The following is a 6,739-nucleotide window of genomic DNA, read 5'->3' as shown; positions in this document are numbered from 1 at the left end:
AACAGATGCTAATTGTGTGGGCAACATTCTCTAACAGCGATCAACTTTTATTTTTTTTCTGTCAAACAAGTTGTGAATTTGTTGTAACATTAAAACAGGGGACGACTTACTCTGTGCTCAAAGTGATATGACGAAATATTCGGAAGAATCATGTGAACGATTTCATTGGTTGTTGCGTTCAATCTTACCCAGCTACACAGGGGCTATTTCCTGATTGGCTATTATGGCCCCTTTCTTTTTTCCTTGTTTTTTTATTGGCTGGTAAGTGACAGGCTCGAGTCATGACTAAAGCAGGCACGGAGATGCGCTCATTTAATGCCATTTCCAGCGAGAGCAGCGCTAGAATTGTACTGGGGCACTGGAGACTTTTACTAAGGCACGTGCCCCAGTGAATAAGGTCTAGTGACGCCCCTGCCTCTCTCTCTCTCTCTCTCTCTCTCACTACACGCCAAGAATAATCGCAATGACTTTGGACTCGTCAAAGGTACAGTATGTCTTATATTTATCTGTTAGTTGTAAAACCCTACCGTGAGCCAGGGACGTTAAAGTGTTTTCTGAAATTATGAGTTCTAAACACACCATTTTAAAGGTCCCATGACATGCTCTTTCCCGAGCCGAGTTTTCTGAGGAATAGATTTGGCTACCAACAGAGAAAGCAGCGCTCGTCGTCTGTCTGACTTGCGTGACGTGAACATTGCCTTCCTGCACTGCCTTTATTGTGCAAATGGGTTAGCAAAACGATAGCTTTTGGTGAACAGAGATGCAGATCATCCACCGTCTATTTACGCAAGAGCCATGTTCTGCGTTCACTACAGCGAGAGTGAAATAAATGTTTCAAAAGATGTGTCATCACCATAGGCTATTTACTACGATATTTAGGCTACCTCCGTTACAACTCGTACAAGTCGTGACTTACACTGTGTCCTAACCGGACGTGATGCGAGCGATAAAACCCGTTTAATTACATCGTTTTCAATCAGACTGTCCTGACTGAAAGCGACGCGAGCAGCGCGATCTCTGTGTCATTTCTCAGTCAACAGAGGAGGGTAAAGTAGATCCCTCACTTCTAGTCTAACGGGCATTAATCTGTGTGTACATGTGGCGTGAATGATTTCATGATCTTAAATGTTATTGTTTTTAATGTCTTTTTGCGCTGTCTTTCTTTGATGAGCTGTAATGGAAGATAAATTCCCATGTAAACGAACATTAAGTATCTTATCTTATCTTATCTGGAAAATGTTTACTTTCCTTTTCTTTCGGTCCGCGGTTCCATGATACCATTGTAGGCTACCGCAAATTATCCGCGGACCAGCCATCTCCTCGTCGAGGAGGCCCTAACCCTGCAGATCTCTGGGAACAGAACACAGTTGCATGTCCAGTATAGCCATGGGTCAGTCTATAGGCCTACGAAATCCCATTTCCAACGTCACTGGCGTGAGCCTGACTCAACTGTCTAAAAACTGACTAAAAACAGTGTTTCTATCGAACGAATGTCTTGCAACTCATAGCATTCATTGAGTTCAAGTTCACGGGCCAATTAACCTTTAACAGACTGCCAGACTTCTACGTAGCCTAATGAGTTTGATATTCTGTGTGTGTGTGTGTGTGTACATATTCTATGACTTAAGTGAAGTGTTTTGTATTTCCAGACATTCACCAGACTACGTTACTGGACATGGACAGTTGTTTTCCTCTGTGTATCTCTACAGTCCATAAGGTCAGACCAGACAGGCCTTATTTGTGATGAAATTACATCCAATGGGACAACCAAGTGCTGTGTGAGCAACGTGCCACAACACCATCTAAACAGCCCTGACTGCGAACAGAATTGGTTTAGGGTGAAGGTAGGTGCGAGACCTTGAGAGTGAAGCAAAATGACATGATGCACATAAAACTGAACACCAATGAACCGCGATCTTGCACGACAATGCGCGTGCACACACACGCACATACACACCTCATGTCACTTGATTTTTTTCAAGGGGAACAAACCCGAAGCTATCGCGATGTACCCAGAAAGATGGATAGACGTGAACAGCACTGCCACTGCAGTTACGCATAACTGCTTGATTGTGAGCAGCCCACAGAATTTAACGTGGAAGTTGACATGCGGCAGTGAGCGGGTAGGTTATTCTCGCAGTGATAGACTCAGACTACAATGTAACAATGTCTTTAGCATCAGAAAGCAGTGTACACTACAATACAAATGTTTTATTGGAACGGATTCATTGATCTGTTTTATTTATTATCATTTTTTCAGATCGAATATTCTGCATCATATGGTGAGTGAGGTTCAACCCCATTTGCTGTAACACGTGTATGATATAAGTTCATGGAGAGTGTACGATTAAATTAGTTAATAAGTTAATACGTTTTCAAATCAGCCCATTTCATATTTTTATGTCATTTTATTTTATTCAAGTCTAGCAGATTAGAGCTGACTGATAACATAAGTGGTAAGAGCTGAGTGGAAGGAACTGACGAATAATGTCAAAGATTTGACACTTGGTGAAACCATTTTTTTTTTAGATTCAACTTTATTTGTCATTGTGCAGAGTACAAGCACAAAGCCAACGAAATGCAGTTTGCGTCTAACCAGAAGTGCTAAAACTGAAAAGTGCAATGTGATAAAGTATAATGGTGCATAGGCAGGATGGCCATGGTCATAATTTTGTATGATCAGGATTCGTCGTTCGGATGACATAAACCAATCCAAATATGTCTACACAGGAAATAATAAATAAAGCCATGCTTCTGATTACCAAGTCAAAAGTATTCCTCCATTAGCCTAGTCATCATAGCCCGGGTCCTTTTTGACACCAAGCGCTGTCTGCGCTATTAAATCGCACAATAGTTGTTCTAACAACATAGTCACTTTAGTCCGTTTGTCAAGCCTCCAAAATTAAACAAATAGTGGTTGCAAACGAAATTATTTTCTATTTGTTCGTCCTTCATCGGCGAAGTATGCTTTGGGGCTGCTGAACAACGCTAATACCAGAGGTCAACAAAAGACTGTTCGTTCAAAATAGGCTAATATGGCAAAATCCCATACGATCGATAGGCCTACACTGAGAATATTGTTTGTTTTACTTTATTTGTTCTACTTTTTAGAAATGCAAATAAATCGCTTAAATAAGGAAAATGCCATTAGCCTATCTAATATGTAGCAAAATTGTGGAACCCTGAGCAAGTGTAGGCCTATCATGCCGTATTGTTCCGTGGTAGGCTAATAACGTGCCCGTTTTGTGCCGCTCATGTTGCCTGCCAGTTAATTAATCGTTGAAGTGTATTTCTCATAAATGGTCAACAAGTTCATCAGTCCTGAAATAATCATTCGTAGACTAACAGTTAGGAAATGAGCGTTGTTGCTATGAGGCGTAGGCCTATCTATTGTCTGATGCGTAGCCTATCCACAAAGCATTATAATAAACGTGTTTAATGATTCTGAAGAATAAGTGCAAACGTGTGCATCCTTATCTTAAAAGACTATCGCCTGGCATAATTTTAGGATATCAGACAATGGGGATTCTCTTTGCACTCAGTTGTAATTCTGAGTGTGAGAAGGAAGGTGTGAAAACAGGCAACAACCAATTTGAAAGCAAGATGACATTATATTGTGCCGCTACTATGCATTCTAATGTTTGTTTTGTTTTTTTTTTTTTTTTGGGGGTTCTTTGTTACTGTAGTGGTTCCTTTTGATGGTGGGGATGCTGCAACGGCTAATTCAACCAGTCAGTCATCTGGTAAGCTGTGATGATATTGGCCCAAGGCATTCTCATTTTGTTCTGTTTATTCTTTGTTACTGTAGTGGTTCATTTTCATTGATCACGTGTATATGATATCAGTTCATGGAAAGCTTAAGATGTCATTTTAAATTAGGTATTTTTTAATTTTATTTTATTCAAGTCTCTATTTTTGATTTGAAATGAAAAATAGGAGATTCAAGCTTTTTTTTAGATGTTTTTATTTTTGGTTCTAGTGGTTGGGTGGGGATGCTTCAAAGGCTAATTCAACCAGTCAGTCTTCATCTGTGATGATATTTGCGCAGCACAGTTATAGGCTGCTGACTGTTCACTGCTTCGCTTATTCTGCTGAATTGTTTTTTAGTTGTTGTTTTTTATCGTAACATAGAGTATTCGGTGACCGTGAGAAACGGAGATCTATGTAAAAACTCTGCTGGATTTCTCCTTTAAGAGTATAGCTCCAATATTGGACGTCAATCATAAAAAGTTGTATTTGATGTGGATGTGTAGGCTACGAGATCAATGTGTTTATCTGCTATAGCTTTTCATTTGCACTTGACTTGGAAGAAAGTGTAGCCTATGTGCAAGCTTTTAATGTGCAAGAAAAAGTCATGTGTACCTAAACCTTTCATGTAGGCCTACATATGCTGCAAAAGTAGTAGGTTTTATAAGCTTTTAGTGCATAATATGCGATCTGTTATTGAAAGCTATGGCCGAGGCCCTAGGGGAGGCCTCATATTCGCCTCAATCGCTTCTGTGTCTATACGAGCATTGTCTTTATATTATAAGATTTTTGATTAGGATATGGATGGTGGTTGGAAGTAGGCGGTTGGAAGTAGGCCTACAGCTCGAGGGAAGTCGTAGCGTCGATCATAAGTATAAGTATATATACTCTTTTGATCCCGTGAGGGAAATTTGGTCTCTGCTTTTATCCCAATCCGTGAATTAGTGAAACACACACAGCACACAGTGTACACACAGTGAGGTGAAGCACACACTAATCCCGGCGCAGTGAGCTGCCTGCATCAACAGCGCGGGGGAGCAGTGAGGGGTTAGGTGCCTTGCTCAAGGGCACTTCAGCCACTTTCTACTGGTCGGGGTTTGAACCGGCAACCCTCCGGTTACAGGTCCGAAGTGGCCCCCAGTAGGCCACGGCTGCCCCAATGATCATGGATATTTGAAGTTGTCAACGTTTTTTTTTTAATTGCATTAGTTTGACAAGATTCACCCTTGCCCTGTAGGCCTATGTACGTACCTGAACACCATCTACCTGAGTATTACTCTTATAATAACTTTACATTTGCTTTCATTCATCTTTGCAGTGGTGTAACGACAGAGATTAAGTACTATGCATTCATTGCCTGCGTGTGAGCAGAGGCTGTAATATAGAAAATATTGGGATACAACAGAAACATTTTCTTACATTCTATATATAAGTTAGTTGTTCATTAGGCTATCAGTAATTATGCACTATTAGCTCTATTCATGCCCTATTGAACGTTTAGGCTATAGGACTAGCCTACCAGTAATTATTTTATTTTTATTATATTTATTATTTTTATCTTTCAATTATAGCATGACATCATAAACAATGTCCATGTTGGTTCATTACAACATGTTTAATCACCTCTGCATTTCTGTTCTACTCTGTTCTATTTCGCAGTGATAGCCATGTCTGTCATTATCCCTCTGGTATTGATTACCATTGCTGTGGTGGCTTTCTTTGGCTTTAGGTAAGTGTACCCTTTGTGTAAGGTGTGTTCCTTTATTCACAACACACATTTAATTCAGTTTGAATTTATTGTTATGGATATGGCCACATTGTGCTAGCCTGGGTGTTCCCATGCTGCCTTGCGCGCGATTTGATTCACGCTGCTAAGGCAGCCTGGAAACTACCGCCCTATTGTTTGCCTCAGATAGGGAACCAATCACAGAACAGGGGGGAAAGCAAGACGATGATGAGCTATGCACAGATGCATTTGATAGACATCCGTGGCACCCAATAAACGGATCTGGGCATTTTTTTCAAATACGAGAAAATGAACGTTTGGTTCCCAGGCTAACATTGTGCTGAGATGGACTGTATTTGACCTCATGATGTTATTTTAGAAAGTACAAGGAGCACAAGAGGATACAGCAACCAAATTCTGAACTCAATGACAACTTCCTTACACCACCGCCAGAAACTCTTGTACCCTGCAGCCAGCAGAATTCTGCTGTCCAAACTTCTGGAACCTTGGCCTTGGCCACAGTCTCTGTAAACGGAACCCAAAGTCAGTCAGACCCAGATATAAAAGGACCTCTCTTGGAGAAGGCAAGTTGTGCTGCCTTTTTATGTGCTATTTTGTAAAGCCCTGCATGTTGTGCCACATGACAGTCGGGTGGGGAGGCCTTTAAAGACACACCCCCGGTCCCCTATAAGGATGACTAATTTGTTCTCTTCTCCACAGGTTGTGGCCAACACTGTCTCTGGCATTCTACCCAAACTCCAGCATTCTGAACACAATGGCCAACTGCAACATTCCAGCACACCCATTTGAAGCTTCCAAGGCATGCTTAAAAACCCATCATGGCGTAAATCAAAATCATTGATTTCTGCTCCCATTTCAACCTTCTCTGCATGGTGAAAATTTCTGCCAAGATTCTGATACCTAGCAACATCCTAGTTACCGTTCCTAGCAACATCCTGGACACCATCAATGCAAAATTGTGTTTGCTAAGGATGTTGCTAAGATGGTATCAGAATCTTAACAGTAAAAATTTCACCATGTGTTGGGCTTATTCTGACAATACCTTTTCAGTGTTTCCCATACATTGACTTATTTGTGGCGGCCCACCACAATATCAACATTGACCAATGACCACCACACAATGATTTTCCAGGTTGTACTAAATTGTTGCTTGGCTGATTAGCATCATAACCATGCTGGCTAAATTTGTTAACTGTTGCATTCAAGTTAATTCTGCAAACCTACCACCACAAATAGAATTCAATT

At 40.9% G+C, this 6,739-nt stretch overlaps 1 long non-coding RNA gene across 1 annotated transcript; it reads left to right on the top strand.

Moving 5' to 3' along the window:
• The first annotated feature begins 333 nt into the window (after nucleotides 1-333).
• Nucleotides 334-2,031, top strand: LOC125305653. Its single transcript, XR_007195452.1, has 3 exons — nucleotides 334-484; nucleotides 1,650-1,844; nucleotides 1,983-2,031. It is a non-coding gene; the product is annotated as an uncharacterized LOC125305653 (long non-coding RNA).
• Nucleotides 2,032-6,739: the final 4,708 nt, after the last annotated feature.

This window comes from Alosa alosa, chromosome 13 (assembly GCF_017589495.1).
Source record: "Alosa alosa isolate M-15738 ecotype Scorff River chromosome 13, AALO_Geno_1.1, whole genome shotgun sequence".
In the NCBI taxonomy this organism is placed as follows: Eukaryota; Metazoa; Chordata; class Actinopteri; order Clupeiformes; family Clupeidae; genus Alosa; species Alosa alosa.
This window is presented reverse-complemented; position numbering and strand designations above follow the sequence as displayed.